The following is a 26384-nucleotide window of genomic DNA, read 5'->3' on the forward strand; positions in this document are numbered from 1 at the left end:
TGGGATCCCAGCACTGGATGCAGCACTGCAGGTGGGTGTGCATATATGAGTGTGCCTTTCTCTCTCATTATTGATCTCTCTAAGTGATATCTTCCAATCTGCAGTAACAGAGCTGTCAGATGTCTGATATGCAAACAGAGGAAGAGCAGTGGAACAACTGAACTAGACCAACTGGTGTTCGTCAAATATGAGCAGCCAACTTCCAGGCTTAAGGAAGAGCTTACATACTTGGGAGTATTTCCTTTCTGTTTCTGATGCAATCAGAGAAATGCAGCAAATATTTTGCTAAAAGCTTGTCATAATATTTTGTAAAAACCTTTCCCCCCATTGTATCCATTAGCTTAAAAAAATTAACTTCTCTTAACAAACTTTGCCTCTTTTAGAAAAACTTAAAAAATAGCAGTTTACCTGTGCATAATACTATAAAAGCAAACAGCTGGCACTATCTTGGAATGAGCCCTTCCTGGACTTGACTGGGAAGAGCTAGAATTCCTTCAGAGAGAGATGGAGACATAGCTGTGCATGATCTTTCTTCCATTTTTCCCATTTTAAAATAAAAACACATGACCAAATATTGTTCAAAAAGACAAATATTTACTTTAGTAATCCTATCAGGATGTCTAGAAATGGACACTAAGCTCTCAAAGGAAATATAAAGTTCACAGGTGGAAAGAAATCGCCCAATAAAAGATATACAGGCCATAAAATTAAAAAAAAACTGCAAAGACTCCACAGAATACAAACTTCCTGCCAGATAATGACAGCTTCCTTTCAATGAGATTTAATGAATTTGAAGAAGGGATGCAAAATGTAATAATAATCTCCACTGCCCAAGAATAGCAATATTAATCTATTCATAATACCAAAGACATAGGTGAAACCATGAAAATTTGCAGTGACTTATTTTCACAACAAATCAGGCCTCACCACCAGTACCTTGAGACACTGGATCTCCATTATGCCTATTTCCACTGGAGGAACCTGCTGGCAGGGCTCCTGACACTGATCCTAAGCATCAGTGCTTGGGCTGGAATCTCGTCCTCTCCCAAGCTATCAAACCAATTAAATTTTAGCATGATGTGGCGGTTTCAGTTCGGAACCATGTGGAAACACCAATTTCGTGTAGTGGTTTTGATTTGCCAATTTGAGATTTCCCGGCCAACGCATCAATTTATGTGGTGAATTTAGTGCTGGCCAAATAGCCAGTGCACCCACTAGATTTATTTACTCATTCCCTGCTGTGAGATAGGATTAGGAGGAATGGCAAAGTAGGCTCAAACTTTAAAGGGTATAAAGAAAAACTTTATTAACAGAACTAAAAGAATCATACGAATCAAAATAAAATCTTCAGAACAATTCTCCCCTCTACTCTCTCTTTTTTTCTTTCCCCCTGACAACTTACAGAAACAATTCAGTCAGTTTATCACCTCTGTTACAGTCTTTCTTCAGTTCACTAAGGGAGAGGAGTCTCTCTTGTCATGCTATGGAGACTTCTCCACAAGAAAACAGTTCTCTCATGGGCTCTAGTTTCCACAAAAAGCAGCCACCTGGAAATCTACAACTGTAAAGTCCCTCCCATTTTCATAGCCTTCCCGATGCTGCATTCATGGGCCATGTCAAACTTATGGGGTACTATTTTAAGGATGAGCTGTTCAAAAGCAAAGGTTCTCTTTATCTATCTCTGAGATTATCTTAATCTCTGGGAACAGAGATCTTCTTTCCCTGGGGGCAAAGGGTCTTCATCACTCTTCTCTCTCTGTTCAACCTTCTCAAGGGATCACATCTACTTCAACATCTGCTTGTTCAGCATGGATGTCTTTGCTCATGTCTACAATGTGAATGCTCCATCCCTCCATGCTTTTTTACATGATTTACAGGGATATTCAGTGTATCATAGTCCATCACCATGGCTTACAAAAAATTTCAGCCTAAGCATCTCCTCATTCTGCACCCACCTGGGACCTGACTCCTTCTTTACTACCTTGGTGTCTTCATGTGGTTTCCCTGCATCTTCACTCTGTCCTTTTCTCTCACTCGAGAGAGGATTGAAGGTCTGCGAGTCCCATCTGTGCAGTGAAAGAGTTAATATCTTGCCCGAGGCCTGCAGATCGTCATGTGATCCCTGCCGAGCGGCCAGAGCTGTTTACGGTGTAGAATTCTTTCGCAGCCCGGCTGGGGGAAGCTAGGATCTTAGCAGCCAGGCTAAAACACAGCGGCATCCTGCTGTGGGTTGATGGCTTCCCCTCCCCCTGCCCAACAGCTTCTGGTGAAACTCAGCAGTGGCAGCACATTTCAGCCAAGGTGGAGGCTGGCCTGGATGCACTGGAGGAAGGGGGACGTTGCTTGGCCAGCACTGCAGAGGCAGGGCCCAGCCCTGCTGGGATGAGGCCCAGTGGGCTCCCCAGGAAGGGAAGGCCTGGCTCGCCCTGGCCTGTTACCTATACTCAGGCCGGAAGAAAAAGAGCAATTCCTGGGGTTTGTTCATTTTAAAATATGAATTCACAGGGTCGTTCTTAACTCTCTAATTGGCTTATCAGCATGCCTATTCTCAGAGACAGCCAGCAATTGTTTTTGCCAGGCATGGAGGAAGCTGTTAGCAGTCACTTCTATGGCTGGGCTCATTCCCTCCTCACCAAAACTCAACTAATGTGCAAAACTAGTATACATGAGTACCATCGAAAGCCAAGTGCAGAAGAATTCTCAGGCTCTTGAATCACAGGAGCACTGGTACCAGCAATTTTGAAAGTGCTGCGAAGGCAGCAACGGGTAACACGTAACATTTATGACAGTCAGATGCTATCACAGCCAAAACAAAAAGTCTCAGTTATGTGCAGTGCAAACTCCATTACATCCTACGTACACAGAGGAGGTAGCTGGTTGGTCTGGTTGAAAAGTGCAGCAGCACTGGCCCACAGGAGGGGTGCTTTTTTATTAAAGTGGCCCAACTACTGTCTAAGTCACGTGGAAGAGTACTTGGCCCACTACTAATAAATACAAGATTTAAGAGGAACAAAAAGAAACCCAGAGTCCCGAGCACAGATTTTGTGGTGGGAATTCAAAGGGAGTGGATAAAGGAAGAAATTAGAGAGACATGGTATGTGTGTGTGTGTGTGTGTGTGTGTGGGTGGGTGTATGGTTGCTTTTTCTTTTTAAACTTTCTTCCTCCACTTTAGAAAATAGTGATTTATATATTTACTGGATAAAAGACGTTCCTATGAATCAAACACTCCTGCCTAAGAGATTGAATAATAATAAAAAAAAGAAATTGTACTGCTCGACCAGCAGGCACAACAGAATTATTCACAAAAAAAAGGTAGAGCATTGCTTGACACAATTAAAAAGGAGAAACACCATACGATATGTGTAGGCACTTGTGGTCAGGGACCTGAAACATCAAAAAAAACCATTTTAATGATAAAACAAGGACTATTAGCATTAACTTATCTCAAGACAGACTGTATCTTGCAAACATTTCCATAGGAAGGTCTTCTAATTAATTTAAGAGCAAGTTTCTAAAGTCAAAGAGACTATTCACACAAAAACTTTTTCATTGTACATGTATTGAAACAGACAAGTGTCAGAAAGTCTTGGGCAATAGTGTTTCAAGAACAGCATTAATACATTGCTCTATGGGCTGGCTTTTATCCCTCTGCATATTCAGTTTTGATTGTCTGTCATAAAGTCTAAAGAAGATGAAGCACTCTTGCACGTACAACAGTTGGATATATTTTGAGCCCCGCATTTATTATAGTAATTTTGGAGGTCTTTCATAAGTGTGTAGGACTAATTGGTAGCAATCCAAGTGATACAGACAGATTCAGAATTCAGTTATTTATATGGAGGAAAAACTTTTGCTAAAACTGATACATGGGAAGTTCCATTATGTGGTCTGCAGGAAAAGGATGAAATTATATTGACTCAGTAAGTAGTATCGTAGTTAACACATGAAAGAAAGTCAAAGAATAGCTCCTGAGAACGTAGCAGGTTGTGATCTCAGTAGAATTGATAATTTACTTTTTAATTCTCCATTTTTTTTCTATTTTATATAAAAGAATATTGATCTAATTTTTCTTCTCTCAAACTTTTTCACAACTTTTTGGATCATTTTGGGGGTACAGGGGAAGCAAAGCAGATTTCCCTGAGCATAAATCACACTTTTTATTGATCCACATAACATAGATATGATCTGCTTAAGACTACTCATGTCAGGGCTTTTTTTGGTGGTGTTGGGTTTTTTTTAACAACACAGGAGGGAGGAGCATTAGAAAGAACCCAACAGGCTTAGTGATGGAAGAAAGGATGGGAGTCTCTGACCACTGTGAGTGACTGACCTAGCCTGTGTCTGAGAAAAAGATAACAATACAAAAGCTGATTAAGGTAATCTGCTAATACATAGCCATAAAGTTGAGTTGTGTGATGACCTTTTTTATCACAGGTTGACTTGGGCTAGAAGCCTTCCAAAAGTATCCCTACCAGATCATAAACAAACAAACAACCCCCCTCCCCCACATACTAAGCAAACAAACAAACAAGAGAAACCCCATGACAACCTCTCCCTCCAAATCTCTGTATATTCATACAGAGATAATTATTATTATTCATACATATTCTTTTTTCCTACAATTATTACTTTAATCTTCACAGAATAAAAATTGCATATTTTGTATGTGACACTCCATGGTTGCTATGATTGCTATGATCTAGAGGAAGTATAAACTAACTGAAGCGATCAATGTTATATCAAGGAATTCAATAATGTTATAGCAACCGTCACTCTACTGCACTAACATCCATCAGATAAAATAATTGATAGTGGCCCAATCAATTGGTATAAGGGAAATAGAGTCATTATATGTTGGTTCTGTGCCAGGGGATCAGTATCTCCTTTAAACACAAACATCTCTGCCTGGCTTTGACATTAATTACCCACAAATATCTCCACATTGATATGCCAGTGGGAGACCATTATCCTATGTCAGCATTTAATAACTTTGGTATTCCCCTGGAATCCTCAGTGTGCTGACCTTACCCCTCTTGATAGCCAGCACTTCAGGATATCTCTCAACTCCTTCACTTCCCATACAAAGGATTTGTGGTCACGTTTGTGTCTCATAGTATTTCCTATTTATCTCTTTTGCTGAAAAGTTACATCCATCAGACCTGAAGGTGCATGAAATTGAGCTCATAGGTACATGGTAAATGCCAGGATTTCCACTGGGACATCAGTGGAATTTCCAGCCTTCATGTGCACTTTCTATCTACCGTGGAGTCATTTGTGTCACCTACTATCAATATTTACATTATAAATGTCAGAAGTGATTTTTGGTATGTGATGGCAGTCACACTACGCTTTCAGCTGAAGCCCAAAATTAAAAAAAATCAACAACATAAGAGAAATAAACATTATGGAAGATTTTATTTTGGTTTTCAGAAAGATCAATGAGAATTATCTGGTGGATTTAGACCTCCATTTAAATTCCCAAGATCCCACACGAATCTGTTCGTGTCTAACTGTCAGATCATTACAAAGATGTTCTTCACACTGAAGGAAAAAATCTACTGTTTTCAGAAAGCTATTTTCTCTATATTTTTCACTTAACACTTCTCTTTGTTATATTGAGTTGAAATTGACTAATGTACCCAAATTATTAGCAAGGACGGGCACAGATAGACAATAGGTAACATCTGTCTCATTTTCTTAATAAAACAGGCTAAAAAACTTTGCTTTTTAAAGTGTGGAATAAAACTTTAAAATATGAACTCAAACAGCAGAAATATGCAAAGGCAAAAAATCTAAAGAAAGAAAAAGTCCTAATGACAAGATAAAGAATTATATGCAAGCGGTGTTGTTTTATGGTGTTAAAACAACCTCATATCTTAAAGCAAACACAAGAAGTAGCATGAGACTTGAGTTTGTGTTGTGTTGAATATCTAAAGCAGCACCACATGGAGTGAAATTCATTATGATATGCCAGTGAAGCAGACTGAGATGATGAAAATCGTCAATCTTGGAGCTGTTTCTATAGGTTGTCAAAGGGAAGCTGGTAAATGCAACAATAAATAAAATAAATTACTAACACCTTGCTCAGGCCTTCTATATTTGTATTCCCTAAAAACTTAAGCCATTCAATTTCTGGCTTACATTTAATTACTCCTAAGTGGACAATTGAAATAATTTGGGAACAGCTCTAAAATGTCTGAGCCGACTCATTTGAACAAGCCTGAAAAAGACATGAAGTACTTTCTAAATAAATATTTTTAAATAGTAGTATTTGGCAAAAATTAATACACAAAAACACTTAGCAAAAGTGGGCTGCATACATCCACGCTTCTCTGTCAGAAGCATAAGTAATGAACTACAAATTTAATGAAGATAGAAGTTCAGTGAACTAATATGCCTGTCTAGTACAGTGATTATGTTAATTTCATGTTGCTGTTTCAAATCTTCCTTTGATACAGTATTCAGAGCCTGACATCCAGGTTTCTGCATTACTCACCCAATACAAGTCCCTCAGCAATTGTAAGAAACACAGGCTGTGTCTTTACATTCTACACTGTGTCTACATTCACATACTTCTCCCTTCACTTTTGTGTGCAAATGATGACAGCCTGACAGGACATTATGCATTCTATAGAGAGAACATACTCATTCCATGGGAAAGATGCCAAATTTTATATATATATATATATATATATATATATATATATATATATATATATATACTCTAAGGTATATGGGAGAGTAACAAAAGCCTATATTCAAATGTCCACATGTGCAAAAAAAGTATGTTCCTTTGAACCCCACCAGTTTTCTTCTAAATCTGTCTTTGGGGCACATCAGTGCCATTCTGACTGCTGGAGAAGCACTGACTCCCAGAGTTGATCTGTTGCTGGTCTACAGAGAAGTATTGCAGACCCAACATATGTTTTCCTACAGTATCCAGAGAGCAGTACTCCTGACTTTGCATTTGGCAAGAGGCTGTACAGGACAGCCTTAAGCTCTGTATCACCTTTCCTGCATATGATGTACATGCTGCATTCATTCCTTTGCCATTAAGTGTAATAATGAGCATCCTTTTCTGTCCATGTCACTACTAAATGTAGGCCATGATGAAGATAGCACCCATTCGGTCTGCTATGCATCAGTTGTCATGTAACAAGTGAAAGAACCTGGCCTGTATTGATTTTCGCTGGCTTTTGGGTTAAGATAGATTTTATTTTGTTCACTTCCTTTTGTTCACTTGAAATATAAGATTTAACATAATACAGTAGAAGGGCATTTATTGCCGCCAATAGTGAGCTCTAAAGATCAAAGCAAAACAGCCAGTTTCACTTGAGTTATCTTGATCCTTATACTAAATGAATATTAACAAAACAGGTGATTACGTATACTATATGAACATGATACAAAATACACTGAAGAGTAATAGCCAGACACAAGACTAAAAATAATAAATTATTGTTGTTGTTGTTGTTATTATTATGCTTTGTCAGCCTCTCCTACAAAATGCAAGATGAAGTAAAATAATAACTGAAGTCCAATGCGGCCCATGGGACTATCTTACAAGTGTTCTGAGTACAGAATACTCACGTGTTCATGGTCTGTTGTTGCAGCTTAGTATTTTCTGAACAATGACAAGCAATTATCACTGATGTAATGCTCCCTCTTAAAAGTACTTCTAATAATATGTGAGAGCAATCTCAAGTGGACTGTGATTTCATCGGAACTGAGGGTTAGATCAGTCTGTATTTTATAAATCATCTGGAGAACCACTAGATTTGCAACCATTTCCCTGCCCCAATTAGGAATTTTTCCCATCCCCAACCGTCAGCATTGCGCAACTTCACAATTAGTTAGGGAACTAATGTTTTTGTTTCCTGAAGGGGCATGTGTGTCTGCTCAGCTAAGAGCCTGAAGTAAAGAGATAAATGTTCTCCCAGGAGGTCTTTCAAAGAGCCTAAGAACTTGTGTGAACTATTTAGGCTATAAATGCTTCATTCAGGTTAATGAAGCAATTGGAAGGTGTGTAAGGTTTAGGTGTCAAGCAAGTGCCTAATTTTGGCATGCTGAAGGTAACTTGTTTTACAAGTCCTACAGTTTTCACAATGTAAGTCAGCATTATATTCAAACTTGTCAGGTAGGTTTGAATCAGGAAAAATGGACTCCAACCCTGCTTTTGCTTAAGATACAGTTAGACAATGAGGTAAACTGCCTTTGTTGAATAAGTACTCTGAACTTATTCTTGGCATAGCACATTAAAATAGATGTTTTCCACATTCATACTGGAAAGCAAACAGCAGATTCAGGGAATTTTCCTTCTCTATCTAGTTAGGATAGTTGTTGGATCACAAAATACAATCTCTATTAAAAAAGAGGCTGAAATTAAGCATGAACCAGCTAATTTTTGTAAACATATAGGATTTTAAAAGGCAGTGCATTTGCAATTGTTTAATCTCATTTTAGCTGCAGACTGAAGTCAATATTCAGGGTAATATCACCAGACAAAAAATGCAAATCAGTACTCAGATATTTTCTTTGCAAGATGTCTCAAAAAAAATATAAGCATAATTGCAGAGTGTGCCAAACAAATAATTGTCATAAAAATTCATGGGTTTATTTCCAAATCCTCCTCTTATTTCACCTCTGAGCTTGATTAGCCCAAGGAAAAGGAAAAAGAGAACCATAAGGAGAATATGTCCCTTTATGCTTCACTAGTCCTTTCTCACAGCTGTGAATTGTGCTGGGCCCTAAAAGAAACCAAACTTCTAAATTTAGCCTGAGATTCTTGTGATGTTTCAATAACTTCTGCCATTGCTCATTCACACAATTAGATCATTGTTTAGTCTCACTAAATGACCTATCTTTAAATAATTACTTATTAGTCTCCATCAAGTAGGTTTTTGCTTCGTGTTTTCTCCAAATTGTTTACCTGCATGCTTTTTTTCATTTTTGTCTATTGAAGGAAGAGGGAGGGAAGGTAAAGAAGCCATACATAACTCTAGGCAGAAATTTATCACAAGATCCCCAAGAGATCCCAATAATCTTTTGCACAGAGGCCCTTGGCTCCCCAGGCACTTCTATGTAATGAGACCTGCATTTAATTCTAGTTATCAAAGACACATTTCCTCTGATTGACACTACTTCCACTCTCTACACAAATATTCTTCTACTTCCCCAGCTCAGCTGTGCCTTTAAGACCTGATCCAAGTGTGGCAGAGCCCAACAAAAGTTTCCTGGCACAGTCAAGGCACTTCCACAGACACTCCACTTAGCACCCCACTCCAGGGGCTGCTAAGCTTTGTTTAAATGATTCTGGCCAGCCTTGTACCCGCCCCTGCCCTCATCTCCCTTGGCACTAACAATTCACAAAATACTGGGAGAATTACTGCCCTGGCCCTGAGTTACTCTGGAGTAACTGGATTAGATGGTATTAAGGTATGTCTTACTGAAAAAGCTAAGAAAAAAAGACAAAACCCCCACCGAAATAACCTGAAATGTTTCATAACAAACATTAAAGGTTTCCAAAACGGCAGAAATGTTAGGAGCTATTATAAGAATATTTAGGCAACCATAACCTTTCATTGCACCTCACATAAATGTGCCTCAATTCAGTGAAAGCTGGACTAGAAACAGGCCCCTAACTACCAGGATTTGATTTACAGAATCTTTTGTGACACCTACCTCAGCAACATCTGGCTCCTGCCCTGAGTGCCAATATCACACAGGCTATAAACCTGCCAATTAGAAGTCATACACTGAAAAATTAAATTTCAGTAGTGGAATTGAAGTTGTGACCTCAAGCTGGCAAATCTACATCATTTAATAAATCAGTATGAACCTACAAGCATTCAACATTAGGAAGACTCAACACATTTTTATACAAAATAGCTCTTCCCCTTTGCCATCGTAGCCACATTTGCATTAGTTACTGATTCAGCTGTGCCACTGTCACACCTGCTCTCCTCTCTGCTCTTCTGAGAGGCATAGATCAATTTGATTTCTGCTCCTACCATCACAAAATCCATCATTTCTTTCCTTTTCTAGCCACATGCATCTATCTACTCAAATGTATTTTCATTCAACACAAAAGCTAAACTGGTTTGCCAGTAATCAGTTACCTCAAAGGCAACTAATCAATGCACACCATGAAACAGAATTATTTTTAAAAACAGGAGGCAGGAAGGAAAGACCAGAAAATCCTTAAAATTTAATGGAAAACTGAATTCTTTTTATTGTTACGTGCAGTCAGTATCCATTTGCATCATACACTTAATATCCCCTTCTGTTTCTATTCTCCTTGGAATCTTGCTTCCTTAAAACACTGCACTCCTACAGCTCCTTGAGATTTTCCCATCTCTCCCATTTGTGGAGATTGTACTTCCCCTAGTCAAGGTGAAATGAGGTACTGATAGACTCATGCATTTTCCTTGAAGGGGATCTCTCAGCACAAAGATTTCAATTTGGTACAATAGTGATATTTCACCTCCATAAGTAATGACTTCATCACATTTAATACTGCCATTGCTACATTTTTCCTAGAGGAAAAAATTGCACTCAAATCTAATGTGTTTCAAAGAGACTGCCAATCTCTGCAGAGAAGAAAAATCTCTACCAATCTCTACTGAGTGCATTAATCTTGGTTTTTAAGTTAATTTCTGGTGCTCTATCTGGGTGGTAAAGAGCAGCAAAGGCCCTGTTTTATGACAAGGTGATTCAACGCTTTGAAAACTGAGCCCCTGGACTTAGGTGAAGCATTCAAAGCTACTAGTCACTGCTGTACAAAGCCTCAGCCACTGCCTAACTCCTAGCTATTTTTGCTGTGATGTATCCATGTCTACTGCACTTAAAAGACATCCCCTAAACATAAATTTTACAACTTCTATTTAACAAAAAATTATAATAATAAAAAAATATATACAGCTTCCAGCACATGCCACTGCAGACAAAATCTTCTCAAGAAAGTTGACTATAACCCACTGCAGAGCTGCTGGAAACAGGACTACACAATATGAACATGTATCAGCTAGAATGGAACTGACAGCCATCATTTTTATTTCAGAACAAAGGAGACAGAGAAGATTTTAATTTTTTTATAGAAGTAGGTCCCATGTATCTCATACTTTTTTCTTTTTCTTCCAAGCACAGTAATATCAATGAACATCCTTGATCTGACCTTAGAAATTTGAAGTTTAACATATGAGAGAACAAAGGCGTTTAAATAAAAAGATAATACATCTGTGAATATGGGAGTAGGCTGTTTATCAGCATTAAAGGTTTGTCATTAAGTAGATTCATTTGCATCTTAATAACATGATCAGCTTTTTATAATATGCACCAAAATGAGACCAGTTATACTTTCTTAAGACCACAGGATTGAAAAAAACATCAATCTGTTCTGAGTGGATGGCACTCCTGAGATTTCCAATAGGGCTGTAATAAAAGTCTGTGGCACTTTGAGAAATGCAGGTGGTAAAGGCAAAAAAGCTGCAGTCTTGCTCCTGGGAATTCTCAAATCATAGCTCACATCAACTCCGAAATGTCTAAGTAATAAAACAGAAGTCAGAAAACAGAAGTCCTATTGCTGTATCATTTTTTACGTTTCTCTGAAAGAAGTGGGAAGAATGAGAAATGAAAACGTGGTCCCTCAGATCTCAGAAGGATCTTTCCACTGCAATAAAATGGACACTGCCACAACAGGTCCTGTAATAAGACTTTTCTAGATGGGAAATATTGCAAGACTCAAGACAACAGAATATATAGTTCTCTGAAACACTATGTATGAAGGATGCTGCTCCATACTAAGCAGAGCACAACTTGAAAATAGAATGAAAAACTGTGATATAAAAGCACATGACAAACAAATCTTGCTTTGCTTCACATCAGGGCTCAGGTACAATCAATAAGAACTGTCATTATTGTAACTTAAATGAGCAAATTGCTCATTATTCAGAGATGGCTGTTATGTGAGGAGAAGAAGTTAGACCATTCCAGAGAAGTTTTTGAGTGCATGCAACTTACTTTTCTCTTCCTGAAGCATAACATTTTTTCCTCTTGCCTAATGGGAATTAACACTAGACTAAAACTGAAAACCTTTGTGCATACACACAATACACACAAATCAGACTACCTTGTAAGAAATGGAAGCAGATGTGCTCCCACTAATTAGATAATTTGCCCTTCAAAATGAATGCTTGATAAAAAAGAAATAAACCAAGCTTGCCCTAGGTGCTATTTTTTGCCCCCGTACAACTATATTGGGAAGATTTTTTATTTTAATTTTTTTAAAATATTATCTATTTTAGACATGATAAGTCATATGACTCCCTGAAACTGTCAGTGGAATGCCGGAAGTCTTCTGCCTTCTGAGGCATTTTGGGGCTCTTGAAAGCCATATAATGCTCGAGTATTCTGTGAATCAGACCCTGAGGGTGATCGAGGGAACACAGACTCATACTGAAAGCTTGGAAAAGACCTCACATCATGTCTCAGCTCAGTTAAGTACCCAGACAAATACTCAAAAATGTTTGGGAACATACCTCTTCTCAGGTAGCATCTGCATTTTAAACCTCACTGCCTATGTTGCCTCTGCTTAATCTTTCATCCAGCTGGAAGAAAAGTAGCTTCATCACCTCACTTTTAACCTATTTGATGACCTGTGGTCTTTCTTGTGGAATGGATACTGGAAGAGCATACAGGACATCAAATCTTCTCACAGTTGGTCACTATCTACAGCAAATTATGGAAATTGATAGAATTAATGTACAAACTTTTCATTTAGCTACAAAGCCTGACAATATTATAGCCATGCCTGTAGAAAGCTTTCTGTGCTGTGTGAGGTCAAAAAAATTTAGACACAAAGGGTGCAGAAACAGACTCCACATTCTCTTGTACCCCAGCACAGTAATAGTATATTAATTAATTGTATGAAATGTTAACGTTTTCTCCACTGCAGCAGATTAGCCTAATGAGAATAAGCTGAGATGGTAATTTTCCCCCTGCTTTCTCATGGGGACGAGATGCCCTTTATTTTTGCTTAGCTTTTTCTCATTCTTCAAAAATAATACATAGGTTTTGCTTAACCATTTTGGTTGGGATCAGAAATTCTTCAAGAAATGCACACTGCAATTCAATTCCTTATGCAACTCATACATCACTGCATCTCCATTGTGAATAGATAAATATGAGCATAATAAATCAGGAAAATATCCTGGGGAAGTTTACTGCAACTTTGAATTTTATAAGGAAGTGAGAATTAGTATCCAGTAAATTATGCATGTGTTATTATGGTTATGGTTATTATGCATGTGTGCTACGAAGGGTGGGGTGACATCTGATCCTTTCTCCAGCCTTTACAACTGACTCCCTGGCAATGCTCCAGCAAGGCCCTTCGTGAATATTGTCCCTTGCTGTACTCAGTGAAATCCAATTTCCAGTATAAACCACCACTTGTGGTATATCTGTCCATGCATGGGAAAATTTGTTTTTCGTTATTACTTGTACAGTAATCTGGACCTTGCAGAAGTTCATGTAATGAGAAAACAAAAGGAACACACACTGTGGAAGTTTTAAACTGGAGTGAATAATAGAAGTAAATAACTGTGGCAGCTTTACTAAAACATCTATAGAAACACTTAAAATTCATAAGTTAGTAGTGGCATGGAAAAACACTTTTTTTTTAATTCAAAATGAATAGGTATCTGAAAATATATCTAATCACTTCAAGCTGTCACCACCCACTCCTGGAATCTGAGGGTGGAAAAGAGAAGGAAAGGAACTGTTGATGATAGAAATGCTCTGTTATATGTTCACTGTCAGTAAGCAGGGACAGAAATAGCTCTTCCACTGAAAATTTTTCTGTCTGAGGGTCAACTCACCTTTTTCAAAACTAAGTAGTGCAAGATGCTGCTGCTACCAGAGCTAACTGGGAAATTTGAAGGATATAAAATTCAGGAGATTTTAAATTCTAACTCTCATGAAGATCCCTGAAAATTCCAGCCTAACACATCCATAATTACCTAAGGCTCTGCCTACCTAATGCAGAAGTTCCAACAATAGAGTTTTTCTAATGTTGAACCACATTTAGTGTCATCTTGAAACTCCTGCTAGTGAGATCAAAAAAATTGCACTTTTATAGGGTTTTTTTCGCAGCTCACTTTGATAAATGCAACAACCTCAGATGACAAAAAGCGTCTGTTGGAGGTTGAATTATTCCCTTTTCTTTCAGTGGAATTTTCTCCCATTGTTATGCTAAGTAATTGTGGCTACACCTTAAAACGACAGATAATGTTCTCTCGTAGGCGGGTGGCTGGAGGGGGAGGGGGGGGAACCGGAAAAGGAAAGGTGGGACGGGGGGTCTGGAGCGGGGGACTCTCTCTCACTTGGCTCGGGAGTGGGAAGACAACCTGGGCTCCGCCCTGGCATCTCCCCCTGCCATCCCAGCACTGAGATCCACGCTCCCTGCCTTTGGACATCGCTCTACTGCTCTCCCATCTCACCCTACTACCTCCGGACACTCTGCTGAGCACCACGACCGACACCGTGAGGGGGGAGTCACTTTCCCCATCCCCTCTCACCCCTGGGCCGTGGCCGCCATCACTCCAGCCCTCTTCAACTGCGCGGGACCTGCCCTGCCCCCACAGCACCGGTAACAGCACAGGGAGATGGCCTGCGGCCAAAAGGGACTGGAGCGGAGCTAGACTGTTCTGTTGCCAATTTTTATAGCTGTTGTTGTTTTCTGCCTTGTTAGATACCAGTAAAGAACTGTTATTCTTATCCCCATATCTCCTGCCTGAAGGCGTCTGAATTGGACCTAAAATAATTAAAAGGGAGGGGGGTTGCACTCTGCATCGCAGAAAAGGGGCTCCTGCCTTTCCTTAGACCATACCTGTCTTTCAAACCAAAACAGCATCAAATAAGAGAGCTCTTGAGCTTTTTAAATCAGTCTTGGAATGTCCATTCCTAATTTAAAAATGGAAAGACACTACCTCTTCTCCTTGCTCTTATTAAAGGAACATGGAGTTTGTGGATATTTACAAGGAAGGGATGATCACTGTTGTGTACATATCCCAAATGTCACGGAGGAAGTAGAAAAGGATATAGGTCAATTGGAATAAATTGAATCAAAAATACATGGAGTACAAAAGGATGCGGAACATAATTGGGTTGGAGCTTTATTCAGTTCTTTGGGAATCCAGGTCTCTGGTCGGTTATCCTCAATTATTCAATATGGAATAATGATTGTAATAATCATTGTAGTAATCGTGATTATGTATAGATGTCTTTTAGGAATGATTGCTAAAGAAGGAACACACACACGGCAAATCATGAAGGCCCTGACTCGGAAAGAAGTGATTCAACCAACTTCTCCACCATCATATCTAGAGACTATCAGTTAGAAGAATTGAGCATCATTGCAGAAGACTCTGAAGAATGCTCAAAAGGGGGGAGTTGTTACCGTATGGACTAGAAATCCTGAATATTGGAATATAAAGTGTATAAACCATAATAGCAGTAGTAATGCTAAGGCTTGGAGACTGCAGTTCCCAGAGTAGGCCCTGAGAAACTAACTTAGGAATGTGCTGTGCTGAGAAAACAATGTTCAAAAGATTTAGTAGAGCATGCAGAACTGTTAGTGATAAGGTTAGAGTATAATCATAAATAAAGTATTGGTGGTGGGTAGTGGCGTAAGAGGGAGATTAAGGGGGAGGACACTATAGTCCTAGGATAAGCAACCATGTAGGATCTATGATGTAAAATGTTATCTACAAGGTGAATGTATCTATATTATTTAGAAGAATGTGTACTTCTGCACGTAGATAATTTGTAAAAAAGGGTATAAAAACCCTCTGAAAAAGGGAACCAGTGGGATTCTGACTTTGGACGTGAGTCCGCAGGTCCCCGGGCCCTGAATAAAGCACTGCATAAACTGACACTCTGTTAGTTTGTGTTTTGGTTTGGGGTATTGGGCAACACTTGCAGCTTCACTAACACCAAAGGAAGTGGCTTCAGAACATTAACAGGTAATATTCCTTAGCCAGAACTATGCTCACGGAATTTTTTAGTCTTATTTCTAACCCCACAATTCCAAACCAGAGAGGTAATCTAGCCGACCAGTGAAAACCTCCCCCACCAAAAACCAAAAGTACCAAACATCAAAGAAAGAAATCCCACCAACAAAACAAGAAAAGCAACCAAACACACCTCAAAACAAAACAAACAACCAAACCAAAGAAACTCCTCCAAAAGCCCAAGAAGGTATGCCACCTCTCCACCATTTTTGTGGCATTTCTGAAATTCCTATATGTAAAAGAGAAAAGTTAACTATAAGGAAATTTCATCTCCCTAGCTGGTAGTAGCTTCCTACATTTACCCTTAAAGGACATTTCATTTGATAATAAATTCATCATGATATCAAATTTACACAATGCTTTCCAATGACTTATTAACATGCAAATATTAGAAAAAAAGATTGAAAACCCAAATGTTCCTAAAACATGAAGATATGCTATTTAACAATGGGGGTGGGGTGAATCAAATGGAATCTCAACATTGCACAAACGAAGTACAGCCAGAGAATACAAGAGACTGAACTCTTGACCACCTGCACTGAGAATCCTGTAGCTGTCCTAGGTATTCATGAAACAAAAAATTTATAATTTTGAAACACAAGGAAATAATTAGTAGAAAATATTACAGCTGCCTGTCACTATTTAGAAGAGGTAGAAAAATAAAGGAGTAGATGTTGGTTCCACTGTTGGAAGCTGAAAGAAGAATTCCAGGACAGGTTTCCAAGCACCTGCCTGTAAAGCTCAAGAATACTTTGCAAATAATCCTCAAGATTTTTAATACCTTTAAATATAGCACATGATCAAAATACTCTTGTAGATCAGTGGCCCTCTGGACTTTCCAGATTATATCCTTGCAACAATCCTTACAATGAATTACTGTATGAAAATGCAGTGAAGTTTCCCAACTGGAAATACATTGGACTTTGGGACATTAATTTAAGCAAAGACTATCACCACCTAAATCCTTAGCTGCTATCAGGGCCATGAGTTCTAACAATAGCTTGCAGCTTGTCATAGTAGGAATTGATCTAGTGTTACCACAAGCCCCTCACATAACACTTCTGGAAAAAATAATATAAGAAAAGCTAGCAATAAAAGTAAAAAAAGAGGAGGCTGCAATGTCCTTACAGTGTGAAGTCTTTGTATAATAGACGATTCACTGCTTACATGGCAATGGTCAACTTGCACTGTGGCTCCACACAGAGTATCTTTGATACCTGCAAAACTGTTACCTCTGAAATCACAAGGCTTAATGTTAAAAAAAAAAAAAGGGAAAGAGATTGGACATTTTCCATTTTTACCTATTAGGTCTCACCAAAGATTTCTTAAGAATTCTAAAGGAGGCATTTCTTGTTTGTAGGTTGAATATTTTTCTTTCAGTGTAAGAATCTGATTTTTATGTTGTAAAGCATAAAAATCAAAGCCTAATTTAAAGGTAATTAAAGTAATCCTGATTAACTAATAAATATGGGACCTAGACAGACATAAAATCGTTTTTAGTGAAAAATCATTCACTTCCTTATAGTCTCTTTTCATTGGCACTGGCTCTGATGACTTTTTCCTCTAAGGAAATGGTTCTACTTGTTTTGATAACAGCATCTGCCTTAAGCAAAACCAGCAGTGACACTCCTGTGTTATGGCTCAGCCAGTTTTTTGTCTATTTAAGACTTAAATTCCTATTAAAGACTTAAAACTCCTGCTTAGGTATATCTCCTGAAGTTTCTTTAATCTTCCTAACCTGAGGGCAAGGCTTGCTAAAACTCTAAAAACCTCAAATGATTAACAACTGAGCCATTCACTGAGCGACTGTGTAGAATACCTGGAAAACGAGAACTTCAGTTCTACAAGCTCTGCTGCACCCTGTGACAAACCTGTGCTGAATTCTATGGTGCTCAGTCTCATTCTGTACAGCTAAACAATGCCCTGTTTCTGCTTAGGATGAACATATTGTATTACATGCCAGATACCAAAAACTATGGAGACCTAAGTGCATGAAGGACAATATATATTATCAATGTCAAGATGAACACAAGTGAAACTTGTGGTTATAAATTAATTTGCTGTGGTTTCTGTTCTGGTAAGTTCGGTGCTTAATTGTCATTCGGAGCTTGGAAAGGCCCAAGCAACTAACTATCAGAGATCTTCCGTCAGATTTTTTCTATGCAAATATTTGTGCTAAGAAGCTACAAATATAAAAATAAAACGCTGCCAGTCAAAGCACAATCAAACTGCACTCTCTACCAGAAGAAAATTTATTGCAAAAAGCTTAAAAGAGTCGGTATTACACCAACAACCTTTCCCACTCACACATAAACAAATAATGATTTTCTGTGTCTCACAACCTACTTCAGATGAACAAAGAGTCCAACACTTTTCCTTAGCTCCTTATCAGTCACTTCATACATGCCTGTAGCTAACATCATTATGCTTTTAAGTGTCAGTCAGCAAGTGGGTCTTTGATGTGAAGAGACAACAAATCTGAATAGGATTGATGGATGTTTTAAGTCCTTTCTTAAAGGCTTGATAGAATACTTAAACTGATGCTCTGTAGTGGTAATTAGGGGAGAAAACAGAGCCCTAGCCAGTTTGGGGAATTATTAGCAAGCAACTTAAGAAAGCTGTGCACATATAAAACACAAAGGCTCAGGAAAAATAAGCAGAGTGCTTATTCCTGAAGAGTGGAAACCCAGAAGTACTGGAGGCCTTAGGCTGTTAATGCACAACATTTGAAACTGCAAGAGAAAGAATAAACTATGTGTACAAACTTCAGTAACAAATAAAGCATAAGAGAAAAAATAGGATGTATCTAACTGGAGCCACAATTTTTTCCTTTATAAAATACTTGGAAAGATCCAGAAGAGAGTCTCAGCACTCTGTGCCACCAGGACATATATAGTACATTAAAAGTTGTTCAGTGGCAGCTAACAACTCTTCTGTCAGAAAGCATTTATATATCTAATAATTCTTCAAGGAGAGCTCAATTTTGGTACAATATCCCCAACAGAGGAAATAAAAAAATCACAGGAGCCTAGATTAGTATGACAACCTGGTTTCAAAGACAAAGACCAAGCATCTGCATGGGTGCTTGCATATGGTGTCTCCCTATTAACAAAATACACGCTGTGATAAGATCCTGGAGTAAGCAGCATGTAATTATATTCCTCTAATGACTTATCAGCATACAAAGGTACACAAGTAGTGTATACAAGGAAGGCAGCTCCATGTTGTCTAAAATCTGGTAAACTGGAATTACAGGAGACTGCTGTTTCTGAGAGGTGTCCTGAGAGCCTGTATGGATGTCCTGATACACTAAGGAATGGAAATGTGAGAGTAATTGTAAGCCCTCGAGAAGAACTAGGGCCATCATTTTTTCAGAACTCTCAGGAAATAACAAAATAGAAAGTGCAGCTACGTTAGCTGAAAATGTACAAGCTGTGCCAGTTATGCCATCACTTACATTTCCAGTCCCCTATAGAAGTGATGTGATCCTTATACAAAATTTTCTAGTAGGTCATGGTTTCACCTCCTGTCTACACCCCACAGCACTACATAACAATGACAGTTGTTATAATGCCGTCAGTATTTTGGACTATGTGGAATTCCTCTCACAAAATCAAAAGCACTCTTCCCTCTCCATTTCTTTCAGGTATTAAAGCTTTATATTTTAAAATTACACTGTTTTTCTTTTTACAAAAACTAGCCATGACAGAACCTTAGCACAAAGAGACCAGAAATGTTATAAAACAAGAAATTCAATTCCTTCTCACACATAAAGAAAAATGCTATGAAAATTCATTCATGGCACTTAAACATTTATACAGTTTCTGTCAATCAAAGAATATGTAATAGAACTTGTGGAGTAAAGCAACAGAGCTGAAAGGGCAGTTTCAAGAGTGGATGTACTCGCTTTGTAAACCCCCCCTCGTGGAACAGAACAAAATATAACCCCACATTTTCATTTGACTTAGCCAGCACTATTTAAAGCTGTTCCTGAATGTGAAAATCTCTAAGGCCTGGGAGAGGCCTGAGGGTCTGAAGCTTTCTCCTGCCCCAGTTCCAGCCAATCTATGCTTCATCAAGAAGGGCAAGTGAGGTTTAATTGTAAGAAGTTAATTTTCTTAAGGTTTTCATTAGCAAGCATTTCAACAGAAATGAAGGTGACAGATGGTATTTCAACATACACATAACATCAGTTACCCAATGTTAAAAATCTGTGTAAACTTCACAGCATAGTTCCAGTCATTCAGGTTACTCACCGTAACCGTTATTTTTACTTATGAGATTTACAACAAAATACATTAAGGGCAATGTTAGGGTTAGCTCCAATAAAAGTACAGATGACCACGGCTTAAGGCTGTGGGAAAACTCTTTAAAATAAGAGTGAGTAAAAAAATCACCCCTAGAATTGTCCAGTTTCATATGTTGATCATTGCCAGAAAGTTCTCTGTTTCCCTTGTTGTCATTGGTTCGTTTTTGCTGCAAAAATTTTAATATTCCTAATCGCCGTTCTCTATTGGATCCCCTTCCTAAATGCCACCCTAATTCCTCCCCACCTCCAAGTTTATAAATACCCCTGCCATACCCTAACACTAGCTTTTTGCCATTGCCCTCGTGCATGGAATTAGCCTCCCTGTACCATCTTTCCTGGTTCATTCAATACCAGCTTTTTGGCTTGCACTTTGCTGTTTTCTATTATTAAAGCTTTTCTGTTCCCGAACAATCGGGTCATATTTTCTTTCTGCATAATGTTGCTGAGTTCCATGAAGCCACCAACCCTAATAGCTGGGCTAGGATCAGGTGGAGGCTTCAGGACAGTTTGTTAGAAGTAAATATTTATAGTATATGGTAAATAATTGTCATGGTTTTGGCTCAACGGGGTGGAAACACAAATTTTGTGGAGTGGTTTTAATTAGCCAATTTTAAATTTCCTGGCCAATGCACCAATTATGTCATGGTGGCTTTAGTGTTGGCTAAATTGCTGGTGCAATTATTTACTAGAATTATTTTCTCATTTCCTGCTGAGAGATAGGATTAGGAGAAAGGCAAAACTCAAACTTTAAAGGGTATAAAGAAAACCAAGGTTCGGTGGAGCGTAGAGTGGACAGTGACCCCTCACGTTCCCCAGCGCGCTGCTTGCTCTTTCTATATCAAATAAAGCAATCTAAATTTTGCTGAATATCGAGACTTTTGTCTCTCATTTATAACAGTCCGCAAGTCTCATCTAGGCAATGAAAGAGTTAGTATCTTGCCCGGGCCTGCAGGTGGTCATGTGATTCCTGCCGGGTGGCAGCCCGGAACAGTTCACGATAGAGAGAGCAGCTCTCTATCGGCAGCTGCGCTGGGTCTGGGCTAGAATAGCACAGGTCCACCCAGAAAACGGAGGTGGTTGCTCTGCCTCCATTCCATGGGGTGGGGGGAAGGTGCCGCTCAGCTCCCCACCCGCTGCGGGGTAAGCCCAGCCCGGAGCTGCTCCAGGGTCTGGCGGCCCGGTACTTGGCCCGGGCCAGCGGCAGGGCAGGGCAGAATCTCAGATGTTAGCAGCGGCAGCACTTCAGCTGCAGGCCCGCCTAGCTGCTCTCCGGGAGCGGGAGTAAACCCGGCTCCCGCCCCAGGCCTGTGCGCCATAGGCCGCGCGGGCCCGGCCCTGCGGCAGCCTCCCGACCCACGGAGCCTGTTACGTGTATTCGAGCGGAAGAAAGAAGCTGGTTTCCCGGGCTTTGTTCGTTTTAAACTGCGTGTTCACAGAGAAGTGTTCAGCCTTCTCAGTGGTTTAATAGGTTGTCAGTTCTAAAAGTTAATTCCTGATTGGTTTTTCTCAGACATAGAGGAAGCTGTCAGCAGCTTTTTTTATTATTATTATTATTTCCATGAGTGTCTCCTTCCTTCCTCACTAAATGCCATGTATTCAAAACCAGCACAATAATTTACAGAAAATATATTAAGATCTCGGGCTCTAATTACTTTGTTTTCATTGTTTTGCTCACCTCTGAGAAAACACTCTTGCAAAGAAAAAGAATCAAGCACATGCCCTTTTTAAGAGATTAGGAATGATTGATGGCTAAGTATAACTTCTCCATTAAAACAATTCTACTACCAGTTTCAAGTGGGTATATGATCAATAAGTTTAAAGTAGTATTCCACAGTATTAGGTGGTGTCAAAACATAATTATATGACAAAACTTAACTAGTCTCTGGTTTAATGTTTGGTTGTGGGGGTTTTTTTCCCCAAGAACACTCACATCATCTCTGATCCACCAAGCAACAGAACCAAGAGTTTTTTGGCAGCCTAAATAAACATAACCAGTGTGTTTACTGTGCACAATGTGTGGCTCCAGAAGCAGTGTGTGTTAACCAGAGAAAGCTTCAGAAAAATGTGTCAAAGCTGTACTCAGTGCCTGCCTTACCCCTGGTGAGTACTGCACCATTGCATTCTGTCCAGTCTTCTCTCTCACATGCCTGGCAATTTGAATTTGAAATACTTGCAGAGCTCAGAAGGTCTCCTTGTAGATTGAGAGTTTTAAAAGGTATCTATTTTTCTTAGAATAAACAAAGTTTAAAAGTCTGCGAGACTAAAGCTTTCTTACAGAGGACCTGACTATACAGTCAGCAGCAACCCAGAAGTGCCTCCAGTGCCTTGCAAGCATCCATGAAGCTTCATGTGCAGTGATAACCAGAGACAGTTAATGATACATTGACTACCTCAAAGCTAATCCAGTAAAGGACTGTTAAAGGATATTCAGCTGCTCAGTGAAGGGAGTATTCTTTGCAAGGCCTTGCGCATTTCCCAGAATACTACACACTACTGGGGCCTTTGCAAGTCCAGCCTTGTCTTGGGAACTAAAAGAATCAGTAGTTAATGCTCATTTCATCAGAGAGCCTGCTAATGCAATTGTCCTCAACTCCCAAAATCATTCTGCCTTTCTCTGGAAGAGATGCACCTCTTTACTTGCAGCACATCTTATCTTTAACCCTGAAAACCCTTTGCCAACATAAACATTTCTGGAATACACAAAACAACATTAATATACACTAAAATTTGCCATTAAAAAAAATTTGGCCTTTTATACCTTGTTCAATTCTGTGTACAATTCATTAAGCAACTTTACTCTTCAAAAAGGAGCATCTGCAATATTTCCAGTCTGATGAACAGGAGTGCTGTGAAACCATAAGAGCTAACTTCAGATTTGAAGCATAGCTTGCTACAAAATACAAGAGATTACGGCTCCTTTTAGTGAATCTATATTTACAAAATATTATTATAAAATGAAATTAGGTAAAAAATTGATTCAAATATTATTTTCCTCTTAAATTCAACTTGCTTAGAATTAAAATGTCTGTGAACAATGATTAGCCCTTAAAATGTACAGAAATTGCTCCAGAAAAGCAGCAAACATCTCAGTTCCCTGAAGCTCCTTTCCTCTGTGAACTTTAAGCCAAGTGAATTTTATTACAAGATAAAAGTTCCAAGTGAACTTTAAACCCCTGATTTTATTACAAGATTTTGTCTACTTTCTTCTTCAAGGAGCGATTAGAATCACAGAATCATTTAGGCCAGAAACACCTCTAAGATAATCAAGTCCAACTGTAAATCTGACATTGCTAAACCATGACTAAACCATGTCCCAAAGTGCCACAATTACCCATCTTTTAAATACTTCTAGAAATGGTGAATCAACCACTTCCTGGGCAGTCTGTTCCAAGGTTTGGCATTTCAAGAAAGAAGTTTGCTGTATTTTTATGTTCTACGGAAACCAAGAAGTACTCTGGAATACACCAGAACAGCTAACAAAGCTCTACAAGCCCAGAAGAGATGCAGAGTTTTTGAAATGGGAGATATTTTTGAGATTTTATTTTTTTTCCCTATGGAAATTAATAATAAAAATATTTTAATCTATGGAAACTTATCTCTATGGCAATAATCCAAATTACTTTAACATTCCTTGTTTATTGTCACATCTGCCCAGACTTTTAAGTTGCTACATTGTGGTCTGTAGCCTATTTTAAAAATTAAAAAATCCTAGAATTGGGTTCCAATAATCATATTGAAACGAATTATAGTTCTTATTCTATCATACAATCAAATTTGCCAAAGCTACAACTTCCAGTAACTGCAGGAAATCAACATCATGACTTCTTTTTTCTCCTCTCATCATTCTTCAGCTTTCTGTTCCACTAGTTCCCTAGTTCAGCACCCTTACAGCTAATGCCTACATTTTACTCCCAGTTTGAATGTATTATTATTGAAAGTTTTTCACTTTCTAGTCTTGATTCCTGCTACCAGTTTCAATACCAGAAAAAAGGGATCTTCAGTCATAATCAAACTGCCTTTGTTGTCTTTTTTTTAATCAGTTTCTAAAAAAAAAAAATCCCCCCACCCACATCTCTTTCTTGCCCCTAAGTGTTTTTTGAGTTGCTCTCCCTGCACCATGCTGTTTAATATTAATAATAATATTGAAAACGGAATAAATGCAATTTTAAAGAAGCTAAAGAAGCATGCACCAGGACCTCAATAAAATTAAGCACTTCACATTTACAAAACAAGTTATGATCCAAAGAGATCAAAGAGCAGATATAGGGCAGACAGTAGGTAAAAACATTAGAGGATAGCGGCCAGGCCAGCATTTCCAGCTAACTGACCCAGCAGCCAACACTGTACCAGCTTTGAAGCCATCAGTACCATGTGTAGAAAATAACATTCTTAAATCTGTCACTGTCACTCAGAGGTAAAAGTCAAACATCTTACTTAGAAAGTCTCAGCAGCTCTGTTGCTCATATTCTTACAAATTACAGTATAAGTTTTCTAGAGACTTCACACTTTGTTATAACCATGAGGAGATTTAGTCTTTATAGAGCAAGAAGAGGTTAATTGCACAGAAATTATTATCTCCCTAGAAAAAGAAAGCTTCATTTTGTCTCTGCTTTTGGATTGTGCTAGCAAACAGAGAGGACCATTCAATAAAATAATATTCTGCTTTCAAACAAAACAAAAGTACAGCTTAGACTACTCAGCAAGTTAGTTTTGCATCAAGAAGGACAAGCATATTTAGTATATATAAAGTCAGGAATGGCTAATTTGCAAGCAAAGTTTCCAAAGGAAATATTCCTGCCACCCCCTTTCCTACTATGAACCAGTTTTCCAATGTTGCTTATCTTCTAGCCTTTAGTCATGATCCGTTTAATTTTTGCTGTGAACAGGAGTTACCTGTTGTGGTGATGGTTTGGGCAGGACGACAAAAAGGTGGATAGGTAAGAATGAATGCAGCACACCTACATTCCTGAAGTTCTTCTGTAGTTAAGGCGTATCAGATTTCATGTATTTTTGAGCAGGACACACATGTTCAACTGCCAATGTTTATATCTGATTGTTTTGATGGGAGGTGTTTCGCAGGTCATTTAAGATGTGCATCTGTGACAGCTGTTTTCAAGAAATCTATTTTCTGCACATTATTTTAGAGGTGTATTTTATTACAGCCTTTAAAAATGACAATTAGAGTTCCACATAAACAAAACCATTAAGGAAGCACACTGGCAAACAGGCGAATTGTCAAGATGAGTCAAAAGTAACCTTAGCTCTGTTCCCTGTGAATATAAGGCCATGACACAGACCTATTTCTGCATCCAGAGACAGACGTTCTATCGATGTAGATCAGCATGACTTTACAGAAGTCAGTCATGCTACATCTGGTTTCTATCAACGGAAGCACTTCTTCTTAGCATCATAATATTTACAACATCCCACATCTATAAATAACCGCCATGGGAGCCTGCTGCACATCAGCACACCAAGCATGCCAGAGACTTGCAGCTTCAGTAACAACAAAAAAAGTGGCTTCAGAATATTAGCAGGTAACATCCCTTAGCCAGAGCTATCCTCAGGGAACTTTTTTCTTTCTAACCCCACACTTCCAAATCACAGACCTACTCTAACAAAAATAAAAAACAAAACAAATTAAAAACCACAAACAACTCCCTCCGCAAACAAAACAAACAACAAAAAAAAAACCAAACAACCAAACCACAAAACAAAAAACAGATTTTAAAATATGACAATTCATTTTGTTTTTAAAACTAAGGTATTTTCTACATGTGGTAACTTATCTCCTACCCCAAATCCTCTTATTTTATTCACAGTCCCCACTTGAAGAAAAAAAAAAAAGAAAAAGTTAAAACATGAAAGAGTATGAAAGGACCTATCTGCAGAAGTTAGAAGCAATCAGGACAAACAGTATCATACATAGAAAATCATCTACATACATCCCCCTGCACATATAGATGACAAACCTTTCTGTGGCAGAAAAAACGAAGTTTATTTATCA

General features: G+C 38.6%; 1 protein-coding gene and 1 long non-coding RNA gene across 15 annotated transcripts in view; one reads left to right on the forward strand and one right to left on the reverse strand.

Annotated features, from left to right (window-relative positions):
* ELMO1 (engulfment and cell motility 1) overlaps positions 1–26384 on the reverse strand; it is a 321603-nt gene that overhangs the window by 132034 nt on the left and 163185 nt on the right. The gene's annotated exons all lie outside the window — the stretch shown is intronic.
* Positions 14209–15930, forward strand: LOC148225194 (uncharacterized). Its single transcript, XR_015804257.1, has 2 exons — positions 14209–14645; positions 15276–15930. It is a non-coding gene; the product is annotated as an uncharacterized LOC148225194 (long non-coding RNA).

Source organism: Sturnus vulgaris, chromosome 1 (genome assembly GCF_052056855.1).
Source record: "Sturnus vulgaris isolate bStuVul1 chromosome 1, bStuVul1.hap1, whole genome shotgun sequence".
Classification (NCBI taxonomy): domain Eukaryota; kingdom Metazoa; phylum Chordata; class Aves; order Passeriformes; family Sturnidae; genus Sturnus; species Sturnus vulgaris.